Source organism: Pelophylax lessonae (genome assembly GCF_965119305.1).
Source record: "Pelophylax lessonae genome assembly, chromosome: 1".
NCBI classification, from domain to species: Eukaryota; Metazoa; Chordata; class Amphibia; order Anura; family Ranidae; genus Pelophylax; species Pelophylax lessonae.
The window spans coordinates 83,447,440-83,465,297 of NC_138768.1; positions in this window are offsets into that span (position 1 = coordinate 83,447,440).

The following is a 17,858-nucleotide window of genomic DNA, read 5'->3' on the forward strand; positions in this document are numbered from 1 at the left end:
GACTTTTACAGGTATAAAAAGAGTTGCCAGTGAGACGGTACTACAGGCAGTAGTAGGAGGCAAGTGTGTCCTATTACTGATAGGCGGCACACATGTTGCAGGCCAGTCCAGAGACCATTAATCAACATGGCATACATCAGTGTTAGTGCATGGAACAGTGTGTGGTAATGTTTCTTGCGAACGAAAGTGTAAAACCTGTGGATATCTACAGAAGACTTCAAGCACAGTACAGTGATAAGATGCATTGCCACAGTAAGACATTTTCATGGTGCAAATGTTTCAAAGATGTCCATACGTCCGTCAGTGCATTTCAGCACTGATAACCAAGTGAAGAAGACTGTCCTAGGATGGTTCCTAGGACAGTCTTTCCAGGCATTAGTTAAATGTGTATAAATTTGTTCTTTTATTATATAAACTCAAAAGTCCCAGTTTGGGGGGGCGTCTCTAGATGGCAGCCACGCTGGACGCACAAAGCGAGAGCTCCAGTGCCACTGACAGATAATCTCCATCCATCCGCGCAATCTTAGCCAAAATTTGGGTATACTTTGCCCCATCAGAGAGAGCCCATCCTGAGGCTGCCATACCTGTTTTTATTTTTTATCTGCCGAGCCGTATCGTCCGTTTACAGACTCTGAGGCCTGCTCGAACCATGGCCACCTACGGACCTGCCGCGGCCTAGTACAACCAGGAGAAAGGTAGGAACTCACAGCGCCAACCTCACTGGATACCCCACACTCCATTCACCCGATCTCCTCAACGATACCACCACCGGGACCCACAAACTTTCCCAGCCTCCTTCCTTCCCGCCGCCAGCCGCCATCTTGGCCATACCCTGAGCCACATCCACCCTCCCTAAGCACTGATTCCGGGACCAGGACTGTCCCCAACAGTATACCGCTGGTTTGGGCGCAGGACAGGTCACCCTTTGGTGAATAAAACTGGATCCCTAACACCCGGATCGCCCCATTCAGGACCTGCGGCCTAATTACAACCCAGACGCTATTCTCAGTGCCATAACATTGCCTGTGGCCTTCAGGCATTAGGGCGGGGACCGTCTGTGTATCCCTGTATAATCATATCTGTGGCAGTCACATAGTCACATACAACTCCTGCAGCCACTGTAGACAGACTCTCAGCTTTCCTCTACCAATTGACAAGCACCCAAGCTTCCAAAGTGTATGCACTTTACTCTTTGCAGCATACTTCTCTATTCATACTAAGAAATTAGATACCCGGGGGGGGGGGGGGGCATGGCGACCACGACTTGAGATGACCGCGTTTAAAGAGATCTCCGCCGGGCCCCCGGGAGATGCCTGAAACGAAATCCACTCTGCCTTCGCCATCCACTTTTAAAGACTTTTTTAGGCCTACAAGCCGTGGCCTTTCCCAGAGCGGCGGCGGCCCCGATCCGCAACCCGAGCGGCCTTCAGGCAACTTCCTGGGCCCCATCCACTCCTCTGGCCCTATCCACTACATCGGGTGCCCCCACTGGAAGCAGTTCCTGTTCTGGATCAGATTCTCCATCCACCAGAAATCCAGTTAAATTTCGGCCATGCATCACCTCACCTGTGAGGCCTACACAACTTTCAGGCATGGAGGTGAGTGCCCCGGACAGCATAACGCCCACTCACAGTCCCCAACAACAGGATCCATTCCTTGCCTTCCCCACTCAGGGACAACCTGTGTCCGATACCACCCTTAAGGAAATGCTGATGTCCCTTAAAGCCTCCCTACAGACTGACATCTTGGCATGTGTACAACAGTGCAAATCTGACATACAACAAGTAGGAGAGAGAGTTGATAAAGTTGAATGCCTCATGGATGCCCATGCTTCCTCCATGAATACCATAGCTGCTACTCAGACCGCTCATACTGAGGAAATTGCCTGGCTGAGAGATAAGGTCGCTGATTTAGAGGACAGATCAAGAAGAAATAACATCAAAATCAGGGGCATTCCTGAAAGTGTTATGGCTTCCCAACTTCTGCAGTATACACAGGAACTGTTCTCGGCACTACTCCCTGACCTGTCCCCCCTGGAGCTGTCCATAGACAGGGTACATAGCCTACCCAAACCCTCAGTCATCTCTATGGATGCCCCACGGGATGTGCTGCTGCGCATGAACTTCTTTCAATCTAAGGATAAGATCATGCTAGCATTCCAACAGGCCACGCAGGTTCCGGAAAGCTACGCTGCGCTTCAACTACGCCCCGACCTTTCCCGACACACTCTCCAACGACGAAGAAAACCTGGCGACTATCACAAAGGCTCTGAGAATCACAACATCCCCCATCAATGGAGGCAACCTGCTACCCCCATGCTGTCACTACCCTGGAGGAAGGCCTCCTGTACCAATGGGGCATAATCCCTGACCCCTCATCACCTCTCCATCAAACCCAGCCGCCACCACCTTTACCTCAAGAATGGCACCTTGTTTCCCGGAAACACTCTTCCAAGAAATCTACGCACCACCACGGCTCTACAGACCATAAATCCAATCACCCACCTTGAACCTGGGGCCCACGGAAGACCTCTACCTTATGGTCCCTGTAGCGGCACCCCAGACACAAAAGGGTTAAAACCGTTTAAGAGATCTTCCCCTTCCAGAGCTACAGGCACAGCTACTTACAGGACACCAAACTCCCGAACTGGAAACCAAGGAAGGATGCAAACAGTGTAGCTGGAACCTTATGAATGCTGCATACAGCTGAATAGGAAAAACCATAGGAAGGGTTTACACTCCTAGCAGTCGAACTGGAACAGCATACAATGAATCCCCCCAAATAACGAGACAAGGCTCCGTGTGAGGTTTAAGCAGTGGTCTGTTTATTGAGGGCTACCTGCCCCTGTATTTATGCATGTCTCCCACCTGGTGGACACTCCCCTAGGGGACCAAATGGAAGACTGTAACACAGGCAGACATGTATCACATTACAGACTCACAGAGGCAAAACATCCCCACAATGTATCCTGGCTTCCCCCCTTCTGCCCTGGAGACAATTGGAGAAGTAATTCAATTATCTCCCAGGACAAAGGCAAAACTCCATTACACACGTGGGGGCCCAAATACAGTAATATGCTTTAAAATACATAAAGTTACTTTTTATACATTAAACACAGACATGTAACATATCCCCAGATATCTCAGGTCTGCTCATTAACATGCTTATCAATAGTCTCAGACCCAACCAACACACTGTCCCACTCTAGACAAAAGCACTTAATCAGTAGACATTCCTCAGGAGGGTGTTGCTGGAAACAATCCCCCCCCCCTCTCTCTGCAGCTAAAACTAGTTTTCTCAGCGACCTCTATCCTGGAGAGAATGGAAGATATAATTAGGTTTAGCTTCCAGGATAGAGGCAAGACTCCATTAGCCACATGGTTAAAGAAACACAAAAAGACACAAAAATGCATAACTCCCAGTCTACTGAACAGAACCCCCACATTCAACCCATCCCCAGATAGCCTGGATCTGAGCGCTCAACATATCCAAACAGCGCTCAGATGCCACAAACACAGTCAAATTGCCATGGGGTTTACGTTCAGCATGGGCTGATGAGAGGGTCCATAGTCACATTGCAGGAGGCAAGCAACCAGGCTTCTCCAACGCCCAGTGGCGAGATTGGTCTCGTCACATTTCTCCCCTTTTCCAAACAGACTAACAGGGTATCTGACCTTCTGCCGGTCAGTGCCCTTGTTAGTCCAGCAGCCCACCCACAAAACAGAAACAGCAGTACAGCCCACCCAAAATAACTGGTTGCTACACCTGGATAGAAGAGAAATTTGTCCATGTCCAGGTGCCTCACCTTGGCTGTGTGGGGGATGGGTAGACTGCCTTGGTGGGTTGCTGAGTGGGCAAAGACCAGCGGTACTCTGCCCTGTTGCAAGCACTACCACGGAAGTAGCCTGGTTGGAGCCTGGTTGTTGGAGGGGGAGACCGACTGTCTCCCCTTTAGATACACCACCATACTGCGGTAGGGAGAGACCGACTGTCTCCCCTCTAGATAACCCACCATGCTGCTGTGGGGGAAGACCGACTGTCTCCCCTTTGGCTAAACAGCCCTGTTGCTGTGGGATGGAGACTGGGCTCCCAATTCCCAATGAAATATTCTGCCGCTGTGGGATGGAGACTGGGCTCCCAATTCCCAATAAAATACTCTGCCGCTGTGGAATGGAGACTGGGCTCCCAATTCCCTGCACTTCACTCGACTGCTGTGGGATGGAGACTGGGCTCCCAATTCCCAACAAATCAAACTGTCCATGGGGAGAGGGGGTAACAAGCTCCTCTCCCAAATATACTTTCAGTCTTTGCGGAGGGAGACCGACTGTCTCTCCTCCCAACACAGAGTCCTGCTACTGGGGAAAGGAGACTGGGCTCTCTATTCCCTGTAGGATACTCTGCCGCTGGGGAATGGAGACTGGGCTCCCAATTCCCTGCTGTATCTCCCGCTGGGGAATGGAGACTGGGCTCCCAATTCCCGGCACATCACACTGCCGCTGGGGAGGGAGGACACTGCTCTCCTCTCCCTGTACTTCACACTGCCTTCCCGGCATATAACTCTGTTGCTGGGGGGCAGGAACAACTACCTCTGCCCCCTGTAACTCAGCCTGCCGCTGGGGAGGGAGGACACTGCTCTCCTCTCCCTGCACTTTACACTGCCGCTGGGGAATGGAGACTGGGCTCCCAATTCCCTGCAGGACCGGTGGAGAGACCTTGGTCCCATCTCCACTGCCCACCTGGGGTTCTTCCCAGTAAAACTGTACCATCTCGTCCCCTCTGAATGGGTCTGGCTCTGGGTCTGTCCTGCTGCTCTCCTGCTGAGCCTTCTCACTGTATTGGAACAGCTGCTGGTAGCCCTGTTCTAGCTCCATCTCCCGGGTCACCAAGTGGACCAGGTCTTGCTCAATTTCGTGAGCGTCGTCCCAGTCATACCTGCTCTCCCTCCAATCCAAGAGATCACTGAACCGGGCTTGTGTAGGGCTCCCAAATTCCAGCTCTGAAAAAGACTCCCATAACAAGCCAGGACCATCAAACTCCTCTCCCTCTGGCTTGTCATGCTCGGCTTTCCAGGGCAGGTACTGTGCAACATACCACCCAGCCACATCTCCTGCAATACCCGGAGCTCCAATTCTTTTACCCATTCCTCCCGGGGCTGCTCCCCCAGGAAGGGCATCCGCAGGGCTACTTCTGCAACCGCTGGTCTTCCTTGGGGAGTCTCTCACCCTGCTGGTACTCCACAATGCCCAGTGCCTGGTACCAGATGCCTTTACGGACTGCATCTCGGTCATCCATGGCACCCTCATCGAACTCCACTGCTGGTTCCATGCTGGTGCTGTCAGGGTTGCTGTACTGGGACATGTGTTGCCCTCAATTGTAAAATCCAGAGCAATGGTGTCTCCTGTAGCTGTCCTTCTGGCTGTAGGAACGATCCCGCCGCTTGCCACCAATTGTAACGGTACCCCGACACAAAAGGGTTAAAACCGTTTAAGAGATCTTCCCCTTCCAGAGCTACAGGCACAGCTACTTGCAGGACACCAAACTCCCGAACTGGAAACCAAGGAAGGATGCAAACAGTGTGGCTGGAACCTTATGAATGCTGCATACAGCTGAATAGAAAAAAACATAGGAAGGGTTTACACTCCTAGCAGTCGTACTGGAACAGCATACAATAAATCCCCCCCCAATAACGAGATAAGGCTCCGTGTGAGGTTCAAGCAGTGGTCTGTTTATTGAGGGCTACCTGCCCCTGTATTTATGCATGTCTCCCACCTGGTGGACACTCCCCTAGGGGACCAAATGGAAGACTGTAACACAGGCAGACATGTATCACATTACAGACTCACAGAAGCAAAACATCCCCACAATGCATCCTGGCTTCCCCCCTTCTGCCCTGGAGACAATTGGAGAAGTAATTCAATTATCTCCCAGGACAAAGGCAAAACTCCATTACACACGTGGGGACCCAAATACAGTAATATGCTTTAAAATACATAAAGTTACTTTTTATACATTAAACACAGACATGTAACATATCCCCAGATATCTCAGGTCTGCTCATTAACAAGCTTATCAATAGTCTCAGACCCAACCAACACACTGTCCCACTCTAGACAAAAGCACTCAGTTAATCAGTAGACATTCCTCAGGAGGGTGTTGCTGGAAACAATCACCCCCCCTCTCTGCAGCTAAAACTAGTTTTCACAGCGACCTCTATCCTGGAGACAATGGAAGATATAATTAGGTTTAGCTTCCAGGATAGAGGCAAGACTCCATTAGCCACATGGTTAAAGAAACACAAAAAGACACAAAAATGCATAACTCCCAGTCTACTGAACAGAACCCCCACATTCAACCCATCCCCAGATAGCCTGGATCTGAGCGCTCAACATATCCAAACAGCGCTCAGATGCCACAAACACAGTCAAATCGCCATGGGGTTTACGTTCAGCATGGGCTGATGAGAGGGTCCATAGTCACATTGCAGGAGGCAAGCAACCAGGCTTCTCCAATGCCCAGTGGCGAGATTGGTCTCGTCACAGTCCCCCTACCGCTTGCTACCACAGCATGTCTGTGCTCGCCTCGCCTGCGAGGCTACTTTCCTTATTTTTTTCTATTGTTTGCTCCCTTTGTTCTGTTTTTTTATTTATTTTTTTTACCCCATATGCTCTAGCAGTCTAACCCTGATCATGATGCATTGCCACCATGTCACACGTGATCTCCAGCCCACCCCTGTGACCATGCTGACATTGCTCTGCGCTTATCCTGGACCGCCACCCCTGCTGTACTTCATATCTGCACATCAACCACTTTTTTTCTGCCGCATACCATGTCTCACAGACCTTTCCATCAATGTCATGCCACTTAAGATCATATCCTTAAATGTGCGGGGTCTCAAACACCCCGCCAAGCGTTTCTCTCTTTGGAAGGAAGCCAAAATGGCCAACGCGGACGTGGTCTGTGCCCAGGAGACCCACTTTAGGCGGACCGCAACTCCAAACTATTCCCACAAGGACTACCCTCATCTCTTTCTCGCGAGCGCAACTGAAAAAAAGAAAGGAGTATTGATTGCCGTCAGTCAACTTCACCCTCAGAGACTCTCTCCTAGATGATGATGGGCACTACGTTATCCTAACGGGGGATCTGAATGACTGTCCGTATACGCTTGTCTCTCTATATGCCCCGAATTCTCATCAAACCCGCTTCCTGAAGAGACTTCTAAAGACTGTCCAGGTCAAGTATGGGCAGGTAATGCTCTGCGGGGACTTCAACATGACTGCTTGTCTGCTGCTGAACATCAAATCAGCTGCTCGCTCCACACACCGCACTTTGGGGGTCCTTACTCCATGCAGAGGGCCTGCATGATGTCTGGAGGTGTCATCACTCTATGGAAAGAGACTATACCTTTTTCTCCCCCAGACATCGTACTTACTCCCGCATTGACATGTTTGTAGTGGACCAAACTCTCCTTCAAAAATCGTCCTCCTCGTCTATACATGATATAACATGGTCGGACCACTCCGCTATTTCCCTCACGATAGATGGGCAGGCCGATGCCAGGAGATCAAAGATATGGAGATGTAATGTGACAGTATTGCAAGACAAGGACTCCTCTGCTACTCTACGAACGAGAATCAGAGACTTCTTTGCCATCAATGAAGGCTCGGTTGAGGACGCGGGAGTTCTCTGAAGTGCCCATAAGGCTTACGTAAGAGGCATCTGTATACAGCAGAACGCCAGACTCAACCGATCCTTCAACAACAAAACTACCACTCTGTTGAATGATATCCATACTCTGGAAAGCCGTAACGAAAGGGATCCCTCCCCATCTACGTCCCAGTCCCTTACTAAACTCAGGGAATCCCTGCATACCCTCCTCATTAAAGCGGAGTTCCACCCAAAAGTGGAACTTCCACTTTAGGGAGTCCTGACCCCCCGACATGCCACATTTGGCATGTCATTTTTTGGGGGGGGGGGGAGCGGGTACCTAGTTTTGACAGGTACCCGCTTCCACTTCCGCTCGGAACCCTGAGCGGAAGTTCTCCTCTCCCCCTCCCTCCCTGCAATCTTCTGGGACATGTCAGAGGTCCCAGAAGATTGCCGGCCAATCACGGCGCGCAGCGCGACCCGCGCATGCGCAGTGGGTACCCGGCTGTGAAGCCGCAAACTGTAACAGCCGGGTGCCCACAGCAGTGATGCCGGCGCCGAGGGAGAGGATCGAGGCTTCCGGCGGCCGCATCGCTGGACCGTTGGACAGGTGAGTAAATGGCTGGAACTCCGCTTTAATACAAACCCAATTCCAAAAAAGTTGGGACACTGTACAAATTGTGAGTAAAAAAGAAATGGACTAATTTTACGAATCTCATAAACTTATATTTTATTCACAATATAATATAGATAACATATCAAATGTTGAAAGTGAGACATTTTGAAATGTCATGCCAAATATTGGCTCATTTTGGATTTCTCAAGAGCTACACATTACAAAAAAATTGGGACAGGTAGCAATTAGAGGCCGGAAAAGTTAAATGTACATATAAGGTACAGTTGGAGGACCAATTTGCAACCTATTAGGTCAATTGGCAACATGATTGGTATAAAAAGAGCCTCTCAGAGTGGCAGTGTCTCTCAGAAGTCAAGATGGGCAGAGGATCACCAATTCCCCCAATGCTGTGGCGAAAAATAGTGGAGCAATATCAGAAAGGAGTTTCTCAGAGAAAAATTGCAAAGAGTTTGAAGTTATCTTCATCTACAGTGCATAATATCATCCAAAGTTTCAGAAAATCTGGAACAATCTCTGTGCGTAAGGGTCAAGGCCAGAAAACCATACTGGATGCCCGTGATCTTCAGGCCCTTAGACGGCACTGCTTCACATACAGGAAGGCTACTGTAATGGAAATCACAATGTGGGCTCAGGAATACTTCCAGAAAACATTGTCGGTGAAACAATCCACCGTGCCATTCGCCGATGCTGGCTAAAACTATAGGCCAAAAAAGAAGCCATATTTAAACATGATCCAGAAGCGCAGGCATTTTCTCTGGGCTAAGGCATATTTTAAATGGACTGTGGCAAAGTAGAAAACTGTTATGTGGTCAGACGAATCAAAATTTGAAGTTCTTTTTGGAAAACTGGGACGCCATGTCATCCGGACTAAAGAGGACAAGGACAACCCAAGTTGTTATCAGCGCTCAGTTCAGAAGCCTGCATCTCTGATGGTATGGGGTTGCATGAGTGCATGTGGCATGGGTAGCTTACACATCTGGAAAGGCACCATCAATGCTGAAAGGTATATCCAAGTTCTAGAACAACATATGCTCCCATCCAGATGTCGTCTCTTTCAGGGGAGACCTTGCATTTTCCAACATAACAAGCCAGACCACATACTGCATCAATTACAACATCATGGCTGCCTAGAAGAAGGTTCTGGGTACTGAAATGGCCAGCCTGCAGTCCAGATCTTTCACCCATAGAAAACATTTGGCACATCATAAAGAGGAAGATGCGACAAAGAAGACCTAAGACAGTTGAGCAACTAGAAGCCTGTATTAGACAAGAATGGGACAACATTCCTATTCCTAAACTTGAGCAACTTGTCTCCACAGTCCCCAGACGTTTGCAGACTGTTATAAAAAGAAGAGGGGATGCCACACAGTGGTAAACATGGCCTTGTCCCAACTTTTTTGAGATGTGTTGATGCCATGAAATTTAAAGCCAACCTATTTTTACCTTAAAATTATACATTTTCTCAGTTTAAACATTTGATATGTCATCTATGTTGCATTCTGAATAAAATATTGAAATTTGAAACTTCCAAATCATTGCATTCTGTTTTTATTCACAATTTGTACAGTGTCGCAACTTTTTTGGAATCGGGTTTGTAGATACACATAACCGCTGCCTAAAAGTCATCCACTACGGGGGGCCAATAGAACTCGGAAATACCTAGCGTCCAGGTTGAAAACTGTTCAGGCCAAATCCAGAATTTGTCATCTCATCCCCGCGTTGGACAGGGCTCATACAGTGCCTTGCGAGAGTATTCGGCCCCCTTGAACTTTGCGACCTTTTGCCACATTTCAGGCTTCAAACATAAAGATATAAAACTGTAATTTTTGTGAAGAATCAACAACAAGTGGGACACAATCATGAAGTGGAACGAAATTTATTGGATATTTCAAACTTTGTTAACAAATAAAAAACTGAAAAATTGGGCGTGCAAAATTATTCAGCCCCTTTACTTTCAGTGCAGCAAACTTTCTCCAGAAGTTCAGTGAGGATCTCTGAATAATCCAATGTTGACCTAAATGACTTAGATGATAAATAGAATCCACCTGTGTGAAATAAAGTCTCCGTATAAATGCACCTGCATTGTGATAGTCTCAGAGGTCCGTTTAAAGCGCAGAGAGCATCATAAAGAACAAGGAACACACCAGGCAGGTCCGAGATACTGTTGTTGAGAAGTTTAAAGCCGGATATGGATACAAAAAGATTTCCCAAGCTTTAAACATCCCAAGGAGACCTGTGCAAGCGATAATATTGAAATGGAAGGAGTATTAGACCACTGCAAATCTACGAAGACCTGGCCGTCCCTCTAAACTTTCAGCTCATACAAGGAGAAGACTGATCAGAGATGCAGCCAAGAGGCCCATGATCACTCTGGATGAACTACAGTCGTATACTGCGCAAATCTGGCCTTTATGGAAGGGTGGCAAGAAGAAAGCCATCTCTTAAAGATATCCATAAAAAGTGTTGTTTAAAGTTTGCCACAAGCCACCTGGAAGACACACCAAACATGTGGAAGAAGGTGCTCTGGTCAGATGAAACCAAAATCAAACTTTTTGGCAACAATGCAAAACGTTATGTTTGGCGTAAAAGCAACACAGCTCATCACCTTGAACACACCATCCCCACTGTCAAACATGGTTTGGGCCTGCTTTTCTTCAGCAGGGACAAGGAAGATGGTTAAAATTGATGGGAAGATGGATGGAGCCAAATACAGGATCATTCTGGAAGAAAACCTGATGGAGTCTGTAAAAGACCTGAAGCTGGGATGGAGATTTGTCTTCCAACAAGACAATGATCCAAAACATAAAGCAAAATCTACAATGGAATGGTTCACAAATAAACATATCCAGGTGTTAGAATGGCCAAGTCAAAGTCCAGACCTGAATCCAATCGAGAATCTGTGGAGAGAACTGAAAACTGCTGTTCACAAACGCTCTCCATCCAACCTCACTGAGCTCGAGCTGTTTTGCAAGGAGGAATGGGCAACAATTTCAGTCTTTCGATGTGCAAAACTGATAGCGAAATACCCCAAGCGACTTACAGCTGTAATCGCAGCAAAATGTGGCGCTACAAAGTATTAACTTAAGGGGGCTGAATAATTTTGCACGCCCAATTTTTCAGTTTTTTATTTGTTAAAAAAGTTTGAAATATCCAATAAATTTCGTCCCTCTTCATGATTGTGTCCCACTTGTTGCTGATTCTTCACAAAAAATTACAGTTTTATATCTTTATGTTTGAAGCCTGAAATGTGGCAAAAGTTCGCAAAGTTCAAGGGGGCCGAATACTTTCGCAAGGCACTGTATCTCCAACCCCAAAGATATAGCGGACGAGTTCACGTCCTATTATGAGACCCTCTATAATCTACAAGAAGACCTCTCTGTATCGCGACCTTCGTTGGAAGCCATACAACAGTTCCTCTCCCCTTTAAATCTTCCCTCCTTGTCAGCCCCACAATTAGAGGCCCTTAAAGCTCCAATTACCACACAAGAAATCAGCAAGACAATTAAGTCCCTGCCCAGCAACAAATCCCCCGGCCCGGACGGGCTGCCAAACGAATATTATAAACTATTTGACCCTCTTTTAACTAAATTTCTACTCGACATTTATACTAAAGCTATCGCCGAGGCCAAATTCCCCTCCGACATGTTGTCAGCCCAAATAGTCACTATACCCAAGCCAGGCTAGGACCCCGTAACCCTGGCGAACTTCCGCCCCATTTCTTTGCTCAACTCCGACGTAAAAATTTATGCAGAACTGTTAGAGAATCGACTCATGCAAATTCTTCCCTCTTTAATAGGAAAGGACCAAACAGGATTTATCTCGGGTCGTCAAACGTCCGATGCAAATAGGAGGATCATTAATCTAATTCACTATGCGCACCAAACATAAACACCTTCTCTGCTTCTAACCTTGGATGCAGAGAAGGCGTTTGATAGAGTTTATTGGCTGTATATGAAGTTAGCCCTGCAGAAATTTGGATTATCGGGTAACATTCTTAATGCCATTCTGGCTTTGTACTCCTCCCCCACAGCTAGAGTTAACGCTTCGGGTATGCTTTCCAGGACCTTTGCTGTAACCAACGGCACCCGACAAGGCTGCTCATTGTCCCCAACAATTTTCAACCTCTCTATTGAACCCCTAGCTGAAGCAGTGCGAGCGAATCCGTTGATAAAAGGTTTTACTATTCATGCTGTTCAACATAAACATAATCTATTCGCCGATGACATAATACTCTCCCTAACCGATCCAGCTGTCTCCTTCCAGGCAGCTTACGATACACTTATCAATTTTGGTCCATCTCCTACTATAAGGTAAATGCCTCAATATCTCTTATCCTCAATCTAGGCATGGACAGACTAATGAAATCCTCTCTCCAAAAACACTTCCTTTCTCCTGGCAAGATGAGGGAATACCCTATCTGGGAATTATCCTCTCCTCTTCCATATCAACTATGATTCATTCCAACTACAAGCGTATTCAAGCAAAGATAGCTAAGGACCTCAATAACTTAACCCGACATGAAATCTCCTGGTTCGGCAAAATCGCAGCCGTTAAAATTTATATCGTCCCTCAGATACTATATTTATTTAGGTCTCTACCTGTTCCCATCCCTGCTGCCCGGGTTGCGGCCCTTTACAAAATGATTCACTCCTTTGTGTGGAGTGGCAAAAGGGCGAGATGCACCCATCGCACCCTCTCCCTCCACAGTTCACTGGGAGGTGCTGGAATACCGGATCTCCACAATTACTACTGGGCGGCATGGATGGAACAATCCAGACACTGGTTCTCCACCACCGACATACCTGGCTGGGTGGACCTGGAAAACCTCCCTGATCACTGGGAAAAATGTACCTCTACTACTCTTAGCAGACCAGTGGACACCTCTAACATTGAAACACAGACCCCCCACCATACAAGCGTCACTTTTAGCATTGAGGAAATTCACTAGCCTAAAGCCTCAGGGGGGTACCCCTTTAATGCACAAAATTGACATAGACATATTTCTCCATCTTCTCCCTAACCTCGACACCCGTATCCTACGCTCCTCAGGCATCTCATATATAACCGATTTGCAATCCGATGGCCATGTCAAATCACTAGCGGAAATATCGGACAGCCATCTCCTCACACCTCTGGCCCGCTTCTCTTGTTTTAGCATCTTGCATTTCCTTACATCACACTCTTTACCACGTTTCACGATGCATGAGGAACTGAAAGAACTAATGCTCCCACCTACCTCCCCCAAAAAATGTCATATCACCTTCTACAGTTTAACCTTACCACCAACAAATCCCCCCCGTTGAGAAATGGGAGTCTGACCTAGGCCGGACTTTCAATCTTGCTGAATGGAAAAAGGCCTTGCGGACAATTATCGCAAGCTCGCATTGCTCCACGCACTGGGAGCTCGCGATCAAAATAGTAAACTGCTGGTACTATACCCGCTATCGTCTATCCAAAATGTCACCCGTACACTCGCCCAACTGCTGGAGGGGATGCGGACAGGTGGGCACCCTCTTTCACTCCCTATGGTCGTGTCCAAAACTGAGCAAACTTTGGGATCAGGTGTTTGCACTCATATCCACATGTACGGGGATCATAACTAAACCTGACCCTTCTCTAGCCATCCTACATCTAGATATCAACAAATTCCCCCCGTGGCATAGGACTGTGGTCTCCCATATTCTTTTAGCCACCCGCCAAATTCTCCTGCGACACTGGAAATCCGTCCATACCCCAACTTTGGCTGACTTGGTGTCCCTGGTGCACGATAACCACTCTTATGAGAGACTGTTAGCACTGGCTAATCTGAGCAGGTATCTATCTCCTCACAGGCCTGCAGGATTCCTAATCTCCATACTCAATTGCGTGACACTATGTTTTACTGTTGACTGCTATTACCTTATGTTCTGTATCTTGGTTTGATTTTTTTTTTTTTTTGTAACCTTGACTTTGGTACAGTTGCACAACCTGTTTGCATTTTCAACTGTTTGTACTTTTGAAAATCCTAATAAAAAATCATTTAAAAAAAAAAAAAGTCCCAGTTTTACTTGAACGTCCCTCATAGCTTTGGAGCACTGGCTAAGAGCATGGCCTTGAATCTCTCAGGATTGAGAGTGGTTTAGGCTTTGAAGATAGATATAAATGCATGGTGTCTTCCCCATATGCTGCACAAATTCCTACAGAGGAGCCTACTAGAAAGCAATACTTAATCAATTGTGGATATTAGGTGTACCATTTATGCCTTGAACAACTTCATCTAAATACTTTGGGTATGTATAGTATACCCCTACAGCTTCATGTCTGCATTTACCAGCAAATCACAGCTGATTCATGGCATATCAAAAGTTGACCTTTGATCTGATATCAATTTACACTGTCTTGAAAATTAAAAAAAAAAAAAAAATATATATATATATATATATATATACACACACACACACACACACACGCATTATATACTTATTTTATATATACTTTGTATATATATATATATATATATATATATATATATATATATATATATATATATATATATATATACATATATATATATATATATATATATATATATATATATACTGTACACATTTTTAAACTTTGTTTTTATTTGTTTTGTTCCTTACTTTTGTAAGTAATGCCTTATAAAAATTAGCATTTGTAAACAACTAAGCTATGCTTTTTTGCCTAGTAATAGAAACATTATTTTATGGGTCTTTTTTTATCAATGTTTTAAAGATACCCATCTTCATGCAGCATGCATACATTTTTCACACAAAATTCAATTAGAAAAATATGTGAATTCTTGGTGAAATGTTAACAAGTAGACTGCATAATGTCATTATAAATGGGACAAATTATAGAATACAATCTGCACTTTTTATTCACATTAACCCTAGTTATTTTATTACTATACTGGTCACTGGTTTTGTTACATATTTTGTGTATAGATTGCATAGGAAAAAAATACTGCCTTGTTTATCCTAAAAAATGTACATATATTACTTGTTTTTTTTTTTTTTGGAGTATTGACAAAGTAGGGTGCATGAAGATGTGAGAGCTGAAGTTAAAGCAGTTGTGAACACTGAAAGTCATTTAGTTTACTACCACACTGTGTATAAAAAATGATTGCTTTCGTTATTAAAATATACAGTGCCTTGCAAAAGTATTCAGCCCCCTACAACTTTGCGACCTTTTGCCACATTTCAGGCTTCAAACATAAAGATATAAAACTGTAATTTTTTGTGAAAAATCAACAACAAGTGGGACACAATCATGAAGTGGAACGAAATTTATTGGATATTTCAATCTTTGTTAACAAATAAAAAACGGAAACATTGGGCGTGCAAAATGATTCAGCCCCTTTACTTTCAGTGCAGCAAACTCTCTCCAGAAGTTCAGTGAGGATCTCTGAATGATCCAGTGTTGACCTAAATGACTAATGATGATAAATAGAATCCACCTGTGTGTAATCAAGTCTCTGTATAAATGCACCTGCACTGTGATAGTCTCAGAGGTCCGTTTAAAGCGCAGAGAGCATCATGAAGAACAAGGAACACACCAGGCAGGTCCGAGATACTGTTGTGGAGAAGTTTAAAGCCGGATTTGGATACAAAAAGATTTCCCAAGCTTTAAACATCCCAAGGAGCACTGTGCAAGTGATAATATTGAAATGGAAGGAGTATCAGACCACTCCAAATCTACGAAGACCTGGCCGTCCCTCTAAATGTTCAGCTCATACAAGGAGAAGACTGATCAGAGATGCAGCCAAGAGGCCCATGATCACTCTGGATGAACTGCAGAGATCTACAGCTGAGGTGGGAGACTCTGTCCATAGGACAACAATCAGTCGTATACTGCACAAATCTGGCCTTTATGGAAGAGTGGCAAGAAGAAAGACATTTCTTAAAGATATTCATAAAAAGTGTTGTTTAAGGTTTGCCGCAAGCCACCTGGGAGACACACCAAACATGTGGAAGAAGGTGCTTTTGTCAGATGAAACCAAAATCAAACTTTTTGGCAACAATGCAAAATGTTATGTTTGGGGTAAAAGCAACACAGCTCATCACCCTGAACACACCATCCCCACTGTCAAACATGGTGGTGGCAGCATCATGGTTTGGGCCTGCTTTTCTTCAGCAGGGACAGGGAAGATGGTTAAAATTGATGGGAAGATGGAAGGAGCCAAATACAGGACCATTCTGGAAGAAATCCTGATGGAGTCTGCAAAAGACCTGAGACTGGGACGGAGATTTGTCTTCCAACAAGACAATGATCCAAAACATAAAGCAAAATCTACAATGGAATGGCTCACAAATAAATATAACCAGGTGTTAAAATGGCTAAGTCAAAGTCCGGACCTAAATCCAATCCAGAATCTGTGGAAAGAACTGAAAACTGCTGTTCACAAACGCTCTCCATCCAACCTCACTGAGCTCGAGCTGTTTTGCGAGGAGGAATGGGCAAAACTTTCAGCCTCTCGATGTGCAAAACTAATAGAGACATACCCCAAGCGACTTACAGCTGTAATCGCAGCAAAAGGTGGCGCTACAAAGTATTAACTTAAGGGGGCTGAATAATTTTGCGTGATTGTGTTTACATATGCTTTAACTACATTTTTCTTTATTTCTTCACCTAAGAAAAACTTAGGTGAGAATTATAAGATTTTTTTTTGTCCAACGATGATCTTTTTCTTTCTTCTTCTTTTTTGGGAAGCCTATCCATACAATCCACTTTTTATATATCTATAGAGTGATAACAGATAATGTGGAATTTGTTGGCTCCTGGCTCAATTATGTGATAGAAGAACTAACCAGTAGAAATGTTATTTGATTGGGTCAGCTTGTCTTGTGGCATGTTGGAGAAGAATAAAATTGAGTTGTATCTTTGAGAGGTCCAACATATTCAATAAATATCCTTAAAAAAAACACAACTATAAAAACAAACTTAATATGATGAATACATTATACGTAGGAGGCATAAAGGCTGTTAAATAAATTACAACTTGATTTCCAAGCACATCATTTATTGTTCCAATTGTGCTCATGTGATTGATTGTCACAAAGAATAATTAGTCTCCTTTTTGTCTAATCACCTCCTGGTGCCCTTCTATCCTACGTTCTTGCACGTTATCATTTTTATAAAATATCTTCCTTTAAACCCATAATTAATATTCCATTTCAAGTAATTTTTTTCGCTACATGGGATTTTCACATTTTATATATTGACAGGTACCTATGAAGCTATTGTTTGCCTTCTTCCCATTGAGGCAAGTGTAAAACTAAGCAAAGAGAACATTTCCATCTGATGATAGAATAGATTCTGATTTGTAGCTAGTATTTTTAAAAAGCATTTTACTATTAATGCTAGTAAAAGATCTGACCAAGCAAGGATGTTTTTTTGTTACTATAATATTAGTAAAAAAAAAAAAAAACAATAAAAAAAATAAACAGTAATAAACAAATTCCCTATTATTGCACCAGTAAAATATTCTCAAGAAAATAACAATCAATATAATATAGCATGGAATGAATGCTACAGTATGGAAAAGCTACAGCTACAAAAAGGTTGCAATTCAATC